Raw genomic sequence first — 19023 nt, forward strand, 5'->3', positions numbered from 1 at the left:
GGCAACTTATGGCCATACTACTACCGCCAAGCTTCTCTGCTCCTGAGCAAGTTCTCATTTCTGATGTTCAAAAACTCATGTTGAAAAAATAAATTAAAGTTAAAAAAAATGCAAATTTAGTCCATTTTATTTGTATCCACATCCACATATTTAAGAAGAAAACAGCAAACATGTTGTAACACAAATTATACACATCTTTTATTTAATGTCAGTCCTTCTTAGAGTACTAAATTCATCGACATATATTTCTTTCAAAGCACTTTATCCACAGTTCTTCTCTGAAACAATACGCTAACCGCACAGGCAGGAGACTGAAGTAGGGAGGGGAGAGAAAAAAAAAAAAAAAGCCCGGACCAGAAAATGGAGATCCATTCCCTTCAGATCCCATTTAGAGAGGCCCTGCACATTTTTAAAGTGTCAATTGTTTTTGTCTCTTGAAGTGTAGATGGAATGTTTGAATTCCAGTATTAACTGTAGTGCCTGCTGAGTTAAATTATGGTCCCTGGGCTGTGGGGTGGGAGTAATCAATAAGAATACACGAGGCAGTGTGTAATGTGTCTGCTCCTAGCAGCAGGGACACTGTCCCCCTTACCCTGTCCCCCAGCAGGTTAGATAAATATGATACTGAAACAGGGCACACTGGATTATATGATATCAATGTAGAATCAGGGAAGTGCTATTACACTCCCCTAGCCCACTGTGAGTACTATTGACAAGGTTGGCTTTGAACATGGTAGTGTATTGCTCTCTCTCTCTCTCTCCCTCTGCTTCCTCTCTCTTTTTCCTCCCTCTCTTTCTTTCTCTCTGCTTAATGTGAAGAACCACAGGAGGAAAGGGGATCCATATTTCACTTAGCTTTGATTAAAATGGCTGTTTTATGCCTCCGCCTTGAAGTTGTGTTCATCGCACCCACAAGTTAATCTGTGAAGGGCGTGCTGTGATCATAATTTCTACATTTCCAGATGTTTCTTCTTTGCATAAAGAGCCAATAACATAATGTACAATCAATATACATGATTGGATTTTCCTGTTTCGCATTCATAACTTTTTCTCTTTGTCAAATGTCCGCCCAATTAACCAGAGCAGCCGCCGCTGCCATTGTTGTTCGTCTGCTCGTACAGTAACCTCATATCACTGATCTACTCGGACTATTGATTAGCTCCCCCCTCCTCAGCGGTGAAAGGATCAAACCTGGCATGTCTTGAAAGGCCATTATCAGCGTCCACTCCAGATAACCTGCTACAACCCGATACAGCCCTTCTCTCAGGTCTCAACCTCTCTGCCCTCTCCAGCCCTCTAACCTCTCCCCTCTCCTCCTCCAACCATCATTATCATTCGTCTGTTAAATGACACGCAGGTCAAGAAAAACTGCGGCGTGTTGATGTCTCACATGTGAATAATCCATGTTGCTGCAAAATGTCATGCTTATCAAGGGGGTTTTTAGCATGAATGGCAGTTTAAGAGATTTACAAATTAAAATATACTATTTTTTTCAGAGCATTGTTTCCACGAGAGGAAAAACAAAAAAACACTTTCATAGCAGACACCAGGCAAATTCAATTAAAGGTTTATAGCAGCAACCCCCCCACCGCCACCCCAGTCTTCATTTAGACGTTCACTCGTTCCCTGATTTCAATTAAAACCCCAACAAGTGTGCAGGGGTCTGGGTTTGTTGTTACACTTTCCAAAGTGCATTTTGCATTCTGAGGAGGAACCTCGATATGAAAGCATTTTTGGGGGGCCAGGTATTAGTGACATCGCGGTTGCTTTCGCACAAAAGATTTGGCAGAAGCTAATTTGCATAAGGTCAGAGTCAAGCTCCTGATGGAAGTTGTGCAGCATCCCCGTCTCTTAGCAACACTCCTTCCCTCTCTTGGTGTCTGTGTTGAATTGACTGGTCCTTGGCACTCATCTTTCACCAAGAAAATTCATAATGAAATGCCACCCGACAACCTGCATCTATCACCAAGGGACACTCCTCACTTCTCCCTCTTGGGTTGCGATACTTTTACACTGAAATTAATAAAATCAGGGCAGTGTTTTAATGGAGGCTGTGACCACCGCCGTGTGTGTGTGTGCTCACATTTTCTTTTGGTTTTTTGGGGGGGGGGGGATAAAAACATGTTTATTAAGAATTGTGCCAAGATTAGAGGCAAATTAGCAGGTAATTGGAGACACCTGCAAAACAAAAGGGGAGGATGGAGAGGTGGTAGTGTGGAGAGTGATAAAGGAAGAGATTGGGCTTCTGGGCTGGCCTCCACCCATTTATTGGTGGGGGGAGGCGTTTAAAAAGAGGGGATTTGGTATGTTGAGAAAATGACTTTTGTCCTCTGCCATGGTGACAGGATCCAGATGCTGCCAAGAGATGTTAATAGAGGGTCAAATTTTGGACAATAGTATCCATCACTGCTTTCACAACTGCCTCTATCCTGCGAGCTGAACGCTTTCTCTGGTTAAAAGAAGAGATGTGCTCCAATTACTGTTTTTGGCAAAGGCAGCCAGCCATAAACTATACTGTAATTACCGCCCTGCTGATGATTTCTATCATCTTGGTCACATGTGGTCTTTGCCCGGCGCATTTTCAACTTTGCGTGAAAAAGGTCAAATCCATACACGTTTGTCGCCCACTCCTTCACATCCTGCTCGTCATTGCTGCGTCGCGCAGGTCTTCGTCGTCTTCCTCCTCCTCTTCTTCTAAGGTCGTGTTCGTCAACAACATCCAAGTCATGACAGGTGCTGGGCGGACATTAAACCTGCTGTTTTCTGTCTCCAAGTCTACGCCGTGTTTCACGACTCATTTCCAGGCAGAGTCTGGCTCTGTGGAGCTGCTGCCTGAGGAAATGTCTCTGCGCACTGGGAATTATTTCAGCTCTCCCTGCTGTTGCACCAGATACACAAGAGCCCTTCAGCCGGCCACTGAAACTGGAGCAATTAATACTGATGACGCATGATGTTTAATGTTATCATTATTATTATTATTATTATTATTATTATTATTATTATTATATTTAATTTAATGAATTTTAAAAAATGTGGAATATAAATCAGTTTTGTCAGACAAAGATCTGTTGTTATATTTAGGTTGCAGACGCCTCATGTGATTTAAAACATTTAAAAAATAAAAATACAAATGAAATAAATCATTTAAAAAGCTTCGCTGGTCCACCTGGACACATTATTTACGTGCTTGGCCACATCCGCACATCTCTGCACTGTGACACCTCCAGATTTATTTCTTTTTACCTTAACGTTGCTCAATTTATTTATTCATTTATTTATGTATTTCACATTTGGATAATTGCAACTGAGCCTTTTATTATTATTATTTTTATTTCATGATCCAACTGCCATAACTCCACACGGAATTGTCCTTTAAACATTCTCTCAACCTTTCACTGATTTTCTCTTTGTATTTTTACATTTTTCTCACTATGTAAGTCGTAAAAAAAAATAAAAACAACAACAACAGAAACGGAGCTTCCAGTGCTGTGCCGCTCTCTGTCCGACACCATCAGTATCCCAAGTGAACAATGAGCCTTTTCCTCCCCTCTTCATTTCCCACCGCGCTGTTTCCCGCTGCCAGAGGTCGTCCACTTCTGTCGCGCTGCTGCACTGACTCCAACACAACCAAACCACTAATTGTCACCCTTTAATAGCGACTTAATTTGCTCCCCCAGGCTCCTGCGATGCTGTGTAAAATTATCCTCAACATAAATTGTTGCAAATAACAAACCTTTTGTGAAGCGTATCGATTGATGCACGTGTGTGTGTGAGTGAGTGTGTGTGTGCGCGCACCTGCTCTATCTGTCCATCTCGGGATCATGGACACACCAAGTAGGTCTAATTTCTGAGACGTTCAGTTGGGATATGTCTCAATTGGGACCGAGATCAGAGGCTGTGATTGTCTATTGGTTGAGATTGGGTTGCTCAGTGCAATCCTGGGAACTTTTATTGCAATCCACAGATTGTAATGATGGAGAGCCCTCGATGTGGCAGCACTGATTACATCAGCCAGTCTCTGTGTCTACCTTTCATCCCAGGTATTTATTCGTTCTGCGCGGAGCCACAAATAGCCACAGCAGCTCTCTATACGTCTTTGTCACTGTTCATATAGGGACCGACTCTCCGTTAAGATTAACAGTGTGACACTTTGATTACAGCCATTTTTTTTTTATTCCCACCTCCCCCATCCATTCATTTATTGATCTCAGTGCGCAATTAAGAAGGCAGAGCTGGGCGTTAAAACATATCCAGATGTTTACATTGTGCGTAAAAATACATTTCTCGTTTCCTATTGGCTGCTGTGTAATTATATATGCAGCAAATATAGAAAAATATTTTTTCTGAGTGGAGTTGAGGGCAAGAGGCTCCTCCTTTACACGCAAAGTTACCAGAAGTATTCAGATCCGTTACTTAAGTTTCTAAAGTACAACTGTAAAATAAAAATACTGAAAGTCCTGTATTTAAAATGTGACTTATGCGTGTGTGTTATTAGATAAATACACTTAAAGTATTAAAAGTAAAAGTCCTAATTCAGATGAAATACCCCCATGAATGTTTTATTATCAGGCTATATTATATTAATGGATTATTATGAGTGATACGTTGATGTGTAGCATATATTACTGTACTATATTCGAGGTGAAGCTTTAAATATTTAATATTTTGTTTGATAGTTTAGTTCTTTAAAGCTGCGTGATATATTTTAATTATTGGTTTATTCTGCAAATTCTTAATCTGCAATTTAACAAGTGAAAAATACAATATTTCCATGAGCATGACTCTACTTCAGTACAGAGTACTCGAGTAAATGCACTAAGTTACTTTCCACTGCAGTTCGATACAGTCAAAGCCACATCACACTGGAATTTTCTGTCATAATGTTGTTGTGTTTATGTAAAATCTAATTAATTTCTTTTTTCCTTCTTTCTAGTTGCTGTTTGAAAGGATGGATTCCTCCTGTTGCACCTCCAGAGTAACTCTCCAGATAAAGTATTCATTGAAATGGACAATTTTTATCCCCATTACTTTTTAAAAGCATTTTTTGTTAAAATTGCTCTGAAAAATAGCACCAAGAAATGTTGAGTAACAAATCACAACCCGTTTCCTGCCATCAGCACCTGCGGTTGAAAGTGGCTGCGGCTGATTCTGGTGCAAAATCATGAAAGAAATTAACTCCAGGAATTATTATGTACAGTTCAACCATCAACTGAGGCTGAGCAACCGCCTACAACATGTGAAGATGAACTAGTATTCTTCATTAGACGACAGATGTGATTACAGATACTGTGAAATCGGAGTGTGATACATTAGGTGGGCTGACTAGCTAGCTGGCTGGACCAGCCGACGGTTTGCAAACATAAATCATTGCATCTTATTTGCTGGATTTTACGGTACATAATAAGATACTGATTTACAGCACAGTGCTGCTTGCTGAAGAATGTCTCCATCCTTTTCCATTACATTACCTAAAATACTATTTAAAAATGTTTCTTCGAGTGACAGCCTCGCTGTTCAGATCCTTTACTTGAGAAAAAGTAAATGTATAAATGCTCCATTGCAGCTATGAGTCCTACCCCCAAAGTTTTATCAGTGAAATATACCAAAAATATAAAAAAGTAAAAGCTTGCATTATGCTGAATGGCCCCTCACAGAATATTACATACATATATTAAATTATACATTATATTAATTGATTATTATTACTGATACATTGACATCAATACCACATTTTCATGTTGTATTTGTTTGATGCAGACCTGACTGTTCGCATTGGATAGTTTAATCTAAAACAGTTATTTAAACTCGTATGTTTTGTATGTAAAATCTATGTCTGAGTATACCTATCAAATATACGTCAGTAGCATATATATCCACTCCTCAAGTAAACTACAAGTGCCTCAAAATAGCCCTCACATGGAGTACCTAAGTAGATCTACTTAGTTACTTCCCCCCCTCCTGCAGCTGACAATAAATCACACTCATGTGTCTGCAGGTTGTGATCACTATCAGCATGTGATTTCCAGCATGTTCTTATGAGAACCATCTCTGTGACATATGGAGATGCTTCCTCCCACAGCCACACCTGACTGATCCTCTCCTCCTCTCTCTCTCCTCTCTCTCTCCCTCTGCACAGATGATATCACACAGCTGACTGCGACAAGATTCCCAAACGGCTCTCCTTTACAGTGAAACATGTCATCCGACCATGTCAACCCGGCTAAACCCAAATATTGTGCATTGTTGGTAAAGAGAGGTCAGGAAAAACCGGCGAGTCGGGTATTTCAGGGCTGTGTTCTCTAATTAAGTATTCATGAAGCGAGGTATAGCTTTACACGACACTGGTAGTTCCGACGGCACCTCCACCCCCATCACCACCACCACGACTTCCCCATGTGTAATGCTCATGCTTTACCCCCAACGGCAGACAGGCCATCATTCCTAGTGTACTTCCAGCAATGATATCAAAAAGGTTTTTTGGTCAAGCCAAAGAAAGGTCACTCTAATAATACCCAAGGTCAGTGGTGGGAGCCAGCGAGTCTCCCAGTCATTATTCATTTGTTCACAGAGTTAATGACAGTTGCAGGGGGACGAGAACTTGGAGCCAGTAGCCATGTGATGTCACCAACACATGCCAAGGGATTATGAGGGCAGGCAGGGGACAAGAAGTGTGGATTATACAGGGAGAAAAAAAAAAAAACACAACACAACCTTTACTGCTCCATCACCCAAATATCCATGTTTACTGCTGGAGTTATGACAAATACATGGAGATATCCCTGCAGTAAGGAGACAACACTGCCAAATAAGAGGATGAAGGAACCTTTAATAGTGTTTTTATTGAGGAGGTTTAACATGTTTGATGGCCTCGGTCTGATGAGAGAACATGCGTTTTTATTCATTCATAGTCTTTCAGTAAATTACTGTAATACTGTGGATGTTTTCATGGCGCGAGGTGATCCAGCTGTCATTTACCTCCCTTTTTTACAAATTACAGTATTTCACATTCGCCACATTATATATACGATACGCCGCAGTTAAACACAGTAACAACAGTGGCAGAAAAAAAAGCTGGAGCCCGTTGCTTTCACACACACACACACACACACACACACATGGAGAGAGTGAACAATGAACACACCTTATTCAGTCATTGGGCAGGCAGCGCACAGTGAACAATGAACCCCTCCCTCCTGTCTAGCACCATGTCTGATAATGACCACATCCAGCTCCACTGATAGCGCTCTTCTTTTATGACCTACATGAGCATAAATACGCCTCAGATGAAACATTTCAGCGAGGATATTGAGAATATGATCAGCTGTGCACGTGCGGCGACAGGAACCGCGCCACATGTTGCATACGTGTACGATACCTGCTGGTCACTTGATCCGTGAAGTGAAGGGATGTGGTTTTTTGCTTTCTGCACCAGGAAAAAAAAAAAAGAGGAGAAATGCTCCATATGTTGTTTTGTGTAAACAACATTTAGTCAAACTCTTTGTTGCAAAGCAGAGTGCACGCCTCTTCTTCCTTCAGTCACATCTGGTGAATGATTAGAAAGAAAATAACCTGCATTTTAATAAATTACGCCGCAAGAATCCAACCATTTCTCGCCTTTGTCTCAGCACCTAACATGTAGATACAGTAGATTCCCTGTTTGAGCGTAAGGTCAGAGTATAAATATGAGCTGCATTTTGCATTACTTTCAGATGAGTGAAGCTGTCAGACCAATAATATGAGCTTTCAGTCCTACTTTCTGCCACTTATCCCCCATTCTAGGACCAAGGGGTCATGTGAAAATTGAAAGTGACAGTCAAACCAGCATGTTGAACAGGCTGATTGGACTAAGCTGTCATGGCCCAGATCAGAGCTCTTTAACACCAGGCCTAGCAGAGGTCTTTCTGTTGGAGATCCTCAATGAAGCAGGCCAGTTTGGAAGAAAGCTAAAGAAAGTTGTTTTAATCCATCGTCTGAACAGCCACATAAATATGTGAGGGATTGGTGCGGTGATCAACGCGTGTAATTAGCAAGAAAGAAAAAGTTTTAGGAAGTTGTCTAAAAAAATTTTAAAGAAAACTTGAGGAATACTATTAACAACAAAAACAAAAGCTTCAGAGTTCACTGAAGGTCGTCTCTCTCAGACAGGATTCAGATGAATGAAGTCCAGCGTGGGTTTTTTTTTTCTCCTTTGTGATCGTTTGAATGAAAATGTTTGTATCACCTGTTTAGCGGATGATTTAATGAGCACATGACGCTGTCACATGAAAGATTTTTGTACTTCGTCGAAAGCATTCCCTGTCAATTTATATTTTGTTTCATATGCAGCATTGCATGAAGCTCCGTCAAAAGCAATCAGCTCACCGTCATCCATTCAGATGATAATAAATCACGTCATTATCACTTTTACCAGGGTCCATCTTTGAAACAGAGGGAGAATGAAATATTTTTGTCAGGTGGAAGAATAACTTATGATCCTTTTATGTCCCGCTGAGAACCCTTGAAAATAATAATACACCACAGCAGAAGCACATGAACAACTGAAAGGCGCCGAGTGTTATAAATCTGATGGGATTTGCATATTTTGCCTCCCTACTAAGAACGCAGGCAAAAAGAAATCACATGGCATGTGAAAAAAGGAGCGGTTAGAAAACACACTCAGAAGTTTAGGGTTCACATTAAGAAGGATGTGTTTCTCCAGAACTCACTTGTGATTGAAAACATGAGGATTTCAAGGTAAAAAGCTTCTTGAAGACGAGATTTTTTTTATTTTTTTTATTCTGGCATCTGAGGGAGTCAAACACAAGAAGATGATTAATCAAATAATCTGTCATAATGTGCTTATTTGACCTTTGTTCCTTATCCGTCTGAGTCTTAACAGTTTTCCTTTGGTTTTATTTCAACTGATTTACTTTATTACTCCACTTAAAAATGCTTCAAGAGCCTCTAAACACACGGAAACCTTGGCTGTCAGATAATGTTAGTCCTTGCTCTGGGAGCAGTGTGTGACAACTTCAAGTCGTGTCTCACCTGCTATAGTTCTGACATCAAGTTAAGGGTTGTATGTTCAAAGAAAAAGTTGCTTTAAATTTGAATTTGTCATTTTATTGTAAGTATGGTATTATCATGTAGAGGAAGGAGCAGGAAAGCCTTAAAAGAAGGACTAGAAACACATTAGTTGAGGATTTTCCAGAATGTTTCCCCAAAATAAATGTTTTTTAAAGTAAATCCTGGACTGTAATTTCGAGGCTTGTGTGCAAAAATAAAAGCCTCCTCCTTATTTAACAAAATAAAATGTCTGTAAAGATTCAAGAATCCAAGTTTGAATGAGAGTTAACACCGTTGTCTTTTGTCCTGAGCTATGATTGGCCAAAACAGCTCGATTGATCATAGTAGCACATCCCAAACTCTGCTCTGTGTCATCCTACGTGTTTTGTGTGTGTGTAGCAGGGTTATGTGAGAAGACACATTTGTGTTGTTTTAAGTGAAAATCAATGACCTTTTCATATATTTCTTTAAATGTATTTTGCAACATGCAGCTCCCAAACTTTATCTAATTTCATCCTTCAAATTTAATTTTTAAACATGAAATGTTCTTGTTTTTACAGTTAAAGTTCTCGCCCACTGTCTCCACCATGTCCTCCAGATGGCACAAGCCAATAAACAAAAATAAAATACTCATTTTTCATTCGATTAGTGATTCGATGAGAACTTTCCCACTCTCTCCCTTTCTTCTACTGCTCAACTTCAACACCTAAAATTGCTTTCTACCGACTTCCCAATCATCTGAAAAACCTTGTAGAGAAATATAGTTTGATCATCCGGATAAGAAACAGAAATTAGCATGTGATCACCACAAAATATCAACGGTGCAGCTGCAGCTACAGTGACACATCCTGTTTGGCTCAGGCATCAGAAAAAAAGATGAAAAGTTGCTCAAAACCAACTGCAGCAGAGGAGCAGCTAAAGTGTTGAGTTAAATCCTGAAAATAATTACTAATGAAGGGTGTAAAAGTCTTAATTTAATTCTTGTTTCAGGTCTGAACGGTGCCAGAATTATTCACAAGAGTTCTGCGTTGAAAAAGGAGGTTCCACATTTCAACTATAAAGGTTCTCCTGAATCCGTGAGAGAGTCATGAAACACTTCAGTTGTTTTCCATCGCTGCTTCTTTCTGTCGACACACACCCAGCAAATTAGAGGGGAGTGTAGAGCAGGTTTTGTACATTACATTTCCTGCTCTCTCTCTCTCACACACACACACACACCAGACATTAGAGACACTGTTGCTTTAATTGTGTGATACGTGTTTTAATGAAAGAACAAAAAAAACTTGGGCTCGCCTCCTTCCTCTAAAAGGATCAGGTAAAAGGCTCCTGCCTTCTCCAAAAAAAAAAGCACTCGTCCCCGTGTCCATCCCAACATCAGAATTCTCCAACCCATGTTCTCCTCTTTTTCCCCCCCCCTGATTCCACTGATCTGAGCTTGAAATGCGAAGACAGCAAAGCCCTAAGCCTTCAAACGTGTGATTTTTTCAAAAGATCTCTAGAAGCAATCTCTGCCTGACTGACCCCTGACAGCTGCAGATCTCTTTATTTCTCTCTCTGCTGGCACTTCATTTGGTAGAAAAGCTCTCAGATTCACACCTCTATCAGGCAGCACAAGTGTTTATTATGTGCATACACACAGAAAATCCCATATAGTGCACACCTCAAAGGCACGCAGGCTGCAGGCTTTTAACAAACAACCTGGAAATTCTGACAAAGATAAAGAAATGTACATGTTACAGTCATTAATGTTGCTTTTTTTCTCCCCCCCTTCATATTTAATGCACAAAAAAATCTTCTTCCTCAAGTAAAACTGATTAAACGTTCTCATCGAAACGTGGCTCGTGTTTATTCTTCCCAGAGAAACCCAGTGTGATCCATGAAATATGTTTCCTTAATCTCAACGCTGAACCTGAACTGTGTCCTCTGTGCAGACACATCAAGTAAATTGGTTTGACTCTCACCTCATGTTTGCATTTCTTCTTTTTTTTTTATCCCACAGTCAAAACCACAAAGATTTAACACTTAAAACCTAGCAGTGGTCCCCAAAGGAAGGAAAATACATCTAAATTAGCATCATTGTGTGATAACATGGTTCAGAACAAACACACACATACTGTAAGGAGCAGTTAGATTTAAATACACTCTCCCCATTTTGTTTCGATTGTAAATCTCCACACCACAACAAAATTACCTGAACAATAGCATGTGTTCTTATGTGCAGTTTGTCTTGGTTTTATTATGGCAGCTTTTTTCCTCCATCACTCGGGAGTGCAGGGTTTTTTTGCTGGTGCCTCCCTCTGTGGAAATGAGACTGCAGGCTCTATCATTAGATCGGATGGCAAGTCTTTATGCAAAGTGTTTTGCATAATTACATACCAAAGCCAGAATAGCCACCCTCAAATTTTATGGGTCACAAAGCATCAACAATTGCCGCATTATTGTCCACCAAAGTCCAGCCCCACCAATGACAAGGAACGAAAAAAAGGGAGAAGAAGAAGAGAGAAAAAACTCGTCTGCCTAATCTAAAGCTTGGGGAGATTGGATTTTCATTCCAATAATAAAAAAAAAAAAAGTAAAGAAGATTATTGCCAAACTGACAACTTGTTTACATATAGTTGTAAAGTTCAGAGGACTGGCCAGGGGCTGCAGGGAGCGTGAACATGTGAGCACCATGAAATGGCTCCAGTGAAGTCCTTCATGTTCCTCCTGTGCAGAAGTTCTATTTAGAAAAAGGTAACTTTTAGAGAAGAAACGAGGAAGATCACGTGGTTTTATCTCATTTAAAAGAAATGTATGTATGTAGCAGAAATAACCCAGCGACAGCACATTTATAGAAGGAAATGCGTGTGCTTGAAATACACTAGCTTTACTAATTACACCTAATATTGTTAATTATTATGACGTCTCTCTTTTCATATATATATATATATAAACACGTGGAGCATATTCTGCTGCAGCGTCGGGAACGCTCTTATCACTGTGGTTAATTGAGCCAGTTTATGGCACTTTAATTTACAATAAATGTTGCTGTAATAAATATTAAAAAGAATTATAATAATCCGCTGAATCCGATCATATTAATTGCATTACAACTCCTGAAGTAAAACAACAAGACATTAAAAGCGAATTAAAACCGAAAAACATGCCAGAACGAGTTTATTCTATTTCCGGTAATCCTGATCAAAATTATTATTATAGGGCATCGATTAATGTCATTATTCGGAATTAATAATAATAAAATATTCCCTGACTTTACGTTTTTTTTTATTTTATCAGCGAGTATCCGTCGTTGACAGGCCGGTGGTGTTATCACCTCCAGCAGAGAGAAGAGGCTGGAAACACACGAGATGTCCTTATAAAACAAAATAAATGAAGTGAAAGCGCACCGCACAACATGATTTTTCTTTCTTTTTTTTTTTTACAAGGTGGAGAAAAAAAATCTGTGACAATACGGAGACTCAGTGGGAGGAAAAAAAAGTCAGATTTTTCGATGGATTTTTTGGGGAAATTGTCTAAAAAGTGCTCGACGGTCTTGAAAACGGATCTTTTTGTCGTGTGAAAAAAAAAAAAAAAAAATTATTCGATACATGAGAGCCAGCCTGGTGTGCCACATCACACTGTTATCTCTAAATGTTGGTCGTGAGCGTCTGGTTTAAAATAAAAAATAAATAAAATAATCGAAATACGATGAGCAGAGACTGCAGCTCTCAGGTGTCGGAGGCTTATTCCACATCACATAAACTAACCTAAACTCCATCCTCACTTACAGTGTTTGTCCCCTTTTTTTTTTATTCATTTCACATTTTTTCTATTCAAGCAAATGGTTTGTTTTTCATTATAAATTAAATAAACGGTCAAATAAGTCTTTGAAGGATGTTTGAACTCTTTTAAATTGTCAATAAATATTTGAAACCCTCACAGCAGTAACCGCGTTGTATTTGCATGTGTCTGTAATTTTTAAATATATTTCTCATTTCGCGGGAAATAACAGCAAGAAACCCAGTTAGACGTGTAAAAGACATGATGGAGGCAGCCGGAGCACCGCTGAGGTTAAACGTGCAGAATAGCGCCATCTCGCTGTTGCGGACAGATCTTCCTTCAGTGTTTTTTTTTTTTTCTTCTTCCTCTGCTGTCTGAGACCCTCCGTGAAGATTTGTCCTCTCATAAGGTTGACCGATTTCTGTGTGCATAGCCAGCTATGACAACAGCCTGCATGCTGCTGTCTTTTGGCGGCCACCAGTTATATGTGTTATCGCTGTTCATTAGTGCAGGGGGGGTCCCGGAGCGGGTCCCTGGACCTGCGGGGGTCAGGGAGGAGGAGGAGGAGGAGGAGGAGGAGGGGAGTGAAGCGGCGTCCTCTGCGACTTCAGAAGTACTGTAATCTAATTCAAGGAAATTATCACAGTCAAACATATACACTAGTTCCCCAATCTGAGGTCCCGGGACGCCCGTGGGTCAGCTGGGGGGAGATAAACAGGGTCTTCAGAAATCAGAGGGATAATTTAATTTCTCTTGTGGGTCATGATTGGTTTGCAGTTGCACATTTACAGGATGTATGAAACTGGTGATGCTCGGCTCGGGCTCGGGCTCGCTATCAGTTTGTGGACAGTGTGTTGCAAAATCCCATCGAGCCGCAGAAAAAAATGTCAGATGTTGGACAAAAAATCTTATCAAGCGGGGGGATCCACGCACGGGGCTGTAAACGCGTCTCTGCGGCGGGGTGTTCTTGACGTGAAAAGGTGTGCGGAGCCCACAGAGAGGACAAGAGTCTTCTGGACAAGAGAGGAGCTGCTCACACACTTTTTTTTTATGAAGCAGGTTGGGTTGAGTACTTTCAGCCAAAATCGAAAAAAGAAAAGAAAACCCAGCATCAGTGGAGACTCCCTGTAAACCAGCAGTGCGCGGCGGTCGGATGTAAAGTCAACAATTAAGTTTTTTTATTTATTTTACTGTTATTGAATTTTATTTTCAAGCAAAATGTGAGCAACAAAGCAAATGTCAAACTTTCTGCAGACGTGAAGGCCTGTGGGTCAAATAAACGCAGCTAAATAGTGCGTAAAAACGCGGTCAGAGACGCGCACGAGGAGAGGTTTGAGTGCACGCAGGCCTTTGTGTTTACCTCGTGTTTTCATACTGACTGAGTTGCCTGTATGAAGCCCAATAAGCTCCGTTGTGCAGAAATGTCAGGCGCGCCCTCAGTGCCATTTAAAGGCACGGAGGAGCGGAACAACATGTAGAACCACCTACACAAAGAGACAATAAATCACATTTCACCAGATTTCTGCTGCGTCTGATGGAAACGTCTCTAATGATGAAGACTTTTTTTTTGTCTTCTGAAGAAAAAGAAGAAGAAAAAAAAAAGAAATCAGCGTGAAATTGCACATGACAAGTTTTTTAATTCACAGGAAAAACTTTGAATTATTTTTATATTCATCCTCTTTTTTTTCACCTGTGGAATATGTGAACGTGTAGGCTGTTGATGATGATGATGATGATGATAATAACCGTGATAATAATAATGATGATGATGATGATGGTGATGAAGACTGGACAAGAAATAACGCCCAGGGTGTGAGGTGTTTTTTTCTTCTTCTTTTCGTTAAAGCACCTTCAGTCTACCACCAGCGTCGACCAGAATTACGCCAAATTAATTTCACAGTTTGAGGGAGCTTTGCCAAGTGCGCGTTTGAAGTTTCGGCAAAACACGCGCGCACACGCAGACGAAACAGACACACACAGAGAGACAGACAGACACACACACACGGTTCTGTAGAAAAACGCATTTACAGAGAGGGAAAAACTGAAAACATCTCCATCAGCGAGCGGCGCGGGAGAGTGTGTGTGGATGGAGGGACCCGAGCTGAAGCATGGCACGGCCTGCCCGCCTAATTAACGCAAAATTGATTAAACATTTAGCACTTATTTGAGCGATTTATGCCGCATTTTACATCCGCAGAAGCTCATGTCCCGATGTCTTCAGTATTATCATCGTGGCGTGGCGTGAGATGGACACTAGTACTGCGCGTCAGGGTGAGAGGGAGGGGGAGGGAAGAGGTGAGTAAACAGACCTGCGCGATTGACATTGTCAATTAAGTTCACTTCATCGGTCATTTGTCCACACACACACACACACACACACACACGCAGAGGGGCCTCAGAGCCGCGCACGTGATCTCTGGGTTGTAGTCACACTCCCTTCTTCAAAACTCCTTGAGAGTGACGAGCCCCGCTGTAACATTAATACTGCGACCCCAGGAAGACTGACAACCACTGCGGTGCACCTAATGGGGATCTTAATAAAGTATCTATGTACCCCAAGTAACAGATCGATACAAGATGTAGGCCTATATCGATCAATACCTATGAAGTAGCCCTGATGAAATAATGCGTTAGGGTTTTGGGGAGGCTGAGGAGGGGGGCTGTCTAATATCCAGGAGAGTGTTTGCGGTCTCTTCAAATCATCCCTCTGGCTCACCGCTCGTCTTGGTCCTCCCCTCTCTCTCCCTCTCTCTCTCAATGTGTGTGTGTGTGTGTTAAGGACAAATCAAACCGCGAGCTGCTAAAGAGGTGCCGTCTCCCTTGCTTTTAAAACACATCGTTATTTGATTCGCACCCACTGGAGCCGCTTCTCCATGAAAGTTTTGTCCCCTTTCGGATAAAAACATTAAATACTTTCTTTTGTATTAAACATAGACTCGTGCTGACTGAGTGTCCAAATAGTGGCCTGAGATTGGATTTATTTCAATATTCGAGCTATCATACAGCTCCACTGGCACCGCAGAGAGGCTTCACTGTGTGTGAGTGTGAGTGTGTGAGTGTGTGTGTGCTTGGGTTAAAAGAAAGCTGAAATAGCCCTCAGAAAAACAGGGGGGAAATTCAACATGGGGTATATTCACACTCTTGCTCTACATCAGCTGCAGTTGTCTTTATCTCCCCTATTTATATCACCACAAAGCGCTGCGCCCCTTTTGAAAGTCTGGCTGTGTTTTTTCTTTTTCTTTTTCTTGTCTTTTTTTTCCAAATGAACTTTGCCATGTTGGTGTTGATTTGCCCTTATTCCTTCTGTAGTTTTTCTCTCTCTTCTCGCTATAACCACAAATGACAAACTCCACGAAGAGGGGAGGTTTTTTAAAGCAGGACGACTCCTGGGCTGTAATATTCTCGCTTAAAAGGGCTGTGATGAGCCTGTAATATATTTTTTTGTCTGCAGCTACAACCCCGCTTATATCCAACATCAAGGGACGAATGAGGCGCTGGTGTTGTCAATAGCAGGATGGTTTTACGCAGCGTCCGTGCGTCACGTAATGTAGTAGAAAACCCCCTTAACGCTGTTTGGTTTTAATCCAAACTTTTCCAAATTAGACTCCTGACTTTTTCGTGCAAATCTCCTCATGTTTTAAAAACTACATGCATCACATGTGGACTCCTCCTCGGTGGCCAGCGGGGCCCGTGCACCACCTTCTCCACTCACACAGACAGACGCAGTGGGATACAGAGTGGATGACAGGTGCTTAAAACACACATTACTTGTAAAGTTACAGCCTAATAGCAGTCGGCAGCTGCTGTCGCGGTTTGTGTGCGTGAGGAGGGGCCCGCGTGTGCGAGCGTCGGTCGCTTTTCCCTTTGTGTTAAAGTGAGCTGAGGTCTCCGAGGTCTGCGAGCTACAGTTCCCGGGACAGCGGGTAGATGGCACAATTTTCTTACATTTATGGGCAGAATGCAAGGGGGGAAGCCTTGTGTGCACTGAGCAGACGTGAGAGGCGATGTGTTATGAAAAAAAGGCGAGAAAATAAAAAGTGGAAGAATGTGGAGAAAATCTGGAAATCATGATGAAGAAGTGAAAGACTTTTTAGAGAATTGAAAAGCAAAAACGAGGGCTGTTGAGTCAGGTTTAATCACGACACATGTACACATGTACAGCCAATCCGCAAGAGCAATTAAAATGTATAATAATAATAATGATAATAATAATACTGATAATAATGAAAATAATAATAATTGTCTGTAACATAAGGAACAGGTGCCCCATCCTGCCAAGCGTTTGACTTATAGTGTAGCCTACACTGTAAATGAGCTGCGGCGCCTCAGCCCATATATGCAATAAAGCGCATGCTATATGGGCTAATTTGTCATAGTGATAGCGCCAAGGTGCAAATAATGTGCATATTTGTCGCTTAACTGTGCGGGCGTGTGTGCGCGCGTATGACAGAGGAACAGCCATATTCGTATTAAACAAATAGCCCCACTAATAGTCTGTGAGCCCGAAATAAGTTCTCAGCTTCAGTGTGCAAACCCCAACACACCACCAGCACACAAACATGCATGCACACACGCACGCACACGCCTCGGTCCCGCAGCATCCTCCGCAGCCTGCAGGATTTTTTTTTTAAAGAAAACATGTGTGTGTGTGTTGGGGGTGGGTGCAGGGTGGTGGTGTTTATAGGGGCTACCAGCTCGTGTGTCAAAAAGTTCTCACGTCACGCAGACGTAAATAAAAGTGACGTAGCGGCGAGTTACACCTCATTAGGTTTTTTTTGTGCAATGCTAATAAATGAGCAGAAGTACAAATTATAGAGTCCAGCCCCGTACATCACGCGCTGTCAGCTGGAATCAGCCCGGTCAGTGTCGAGATCCGACCCGTCCAAAGCGATTCTGAAGCTCTGCCCGTGATCTGATGAGCGAGTTTCAGTCCTCTCAGCGTGCTCGTGTTCTGAAAGGTTTTTTTTGTTTTTGTTTTTTTCTTTCTTTCTGATGTGCTCCAATGACATCACATTGGCTCAGTGGTGAGATGTGTGTGTGTGTGAGTGTGTGTGCGTGTGCGTGTGGATGTCCATCCTTAATTATCAATGTTCAGATTGGCCTCAGTGTGATATACCTCAGAGACAGTTTGCTTGGACAGGCAGTGAAAGCATCACTGTATGGATAAATAGCGGCTTTCAGCAAGAAGCCGAGGATAAAAGACCATCAGCATCACATCATAATCATCATTTTCATCATTATCAACAGCAACGAAACCACACACTCGCTCTTTCTCTCTCTCACACACACACACAAACACACACACCAGCAGCAGCAGCAGCAGCAGAAACTGTGGTGAAGTTGGCTTCCATACCCATCCTGATTAAGCCTCTATACAACAAGGCTAATTCTATTTCAGGCCTAACTCTCATCTAAGCCAATGCTGCTAATAATTACTGATGGGCCAAAGGTTTACAGCATCACAATAACACGCGTGTAAATAACTGTCATTTAAACCCCATCATATCAACTTCCTTGGAAATGAAAAGTTAAAATGTGGCGTTCAGGGACTTTCTAGGAGCGATGGTGAAGCTGAGTGATGCAGCTGGAAAATAAAAGTATAGCGCGTAATGACGCAGAGAACAGCCAGTAATATCAGTGAGTTATTGGAAATAAGGAAGTATAATTTCAAACTTGTTTCCCCCTTTTCAATATTGAGATGGTAATATGTGTGATGTGCTGTATGGATTCATCGCATTAATATTTATGTGAGCGTCCAAAGGTGAAGCTGTCCTCCCGCAAAATAAAGCGGTGGAGAAGAAGAAGCTGAGTTGGGTTTTTCTCCACTACGGTCCCGTGTGAAGGGTCCACTGTTATAAAGTGTTATTATTACAACTCCTCATATCTGAAGTTAAACACACAGCAGCCTTCAGTGCGTTGTTAAAATACTGATCTGCGTTTTTATAGTAAATAATCTGAACCTTGGGGCAAAATAAGTGAAGGCGTTGAGCTCGGCCTGTTGGCTGATTGATTAATTATTTTGTAATTCATTAATCACTTTCATGGGGCAAAAGGGCAACATCCTGCCACAGCAAATTGACTCCAGTACCCCCCCCTCCACCTCCAACTCCACCTCCACCCGCACACCCCCTCCTCCAACCGACCACACACACACACACACACACCCGCACACACAAGTTCACACGCATGTGTGTGAGGCAAAAATAAAAACATGGAAAA

This window comes from Pagrus major, chromosome 8, assembly GCF_040436345.1.
Source record: "Pagrus major chromosome 8, Pma_NU_1.0".
Classification (NCBI taxonomy): domain Eukaryota; kingdom Metazoa; phylum Chordata; class Actinopteri; order Spariformes; family Sparidae; genus Pagrus; species Pagrus major.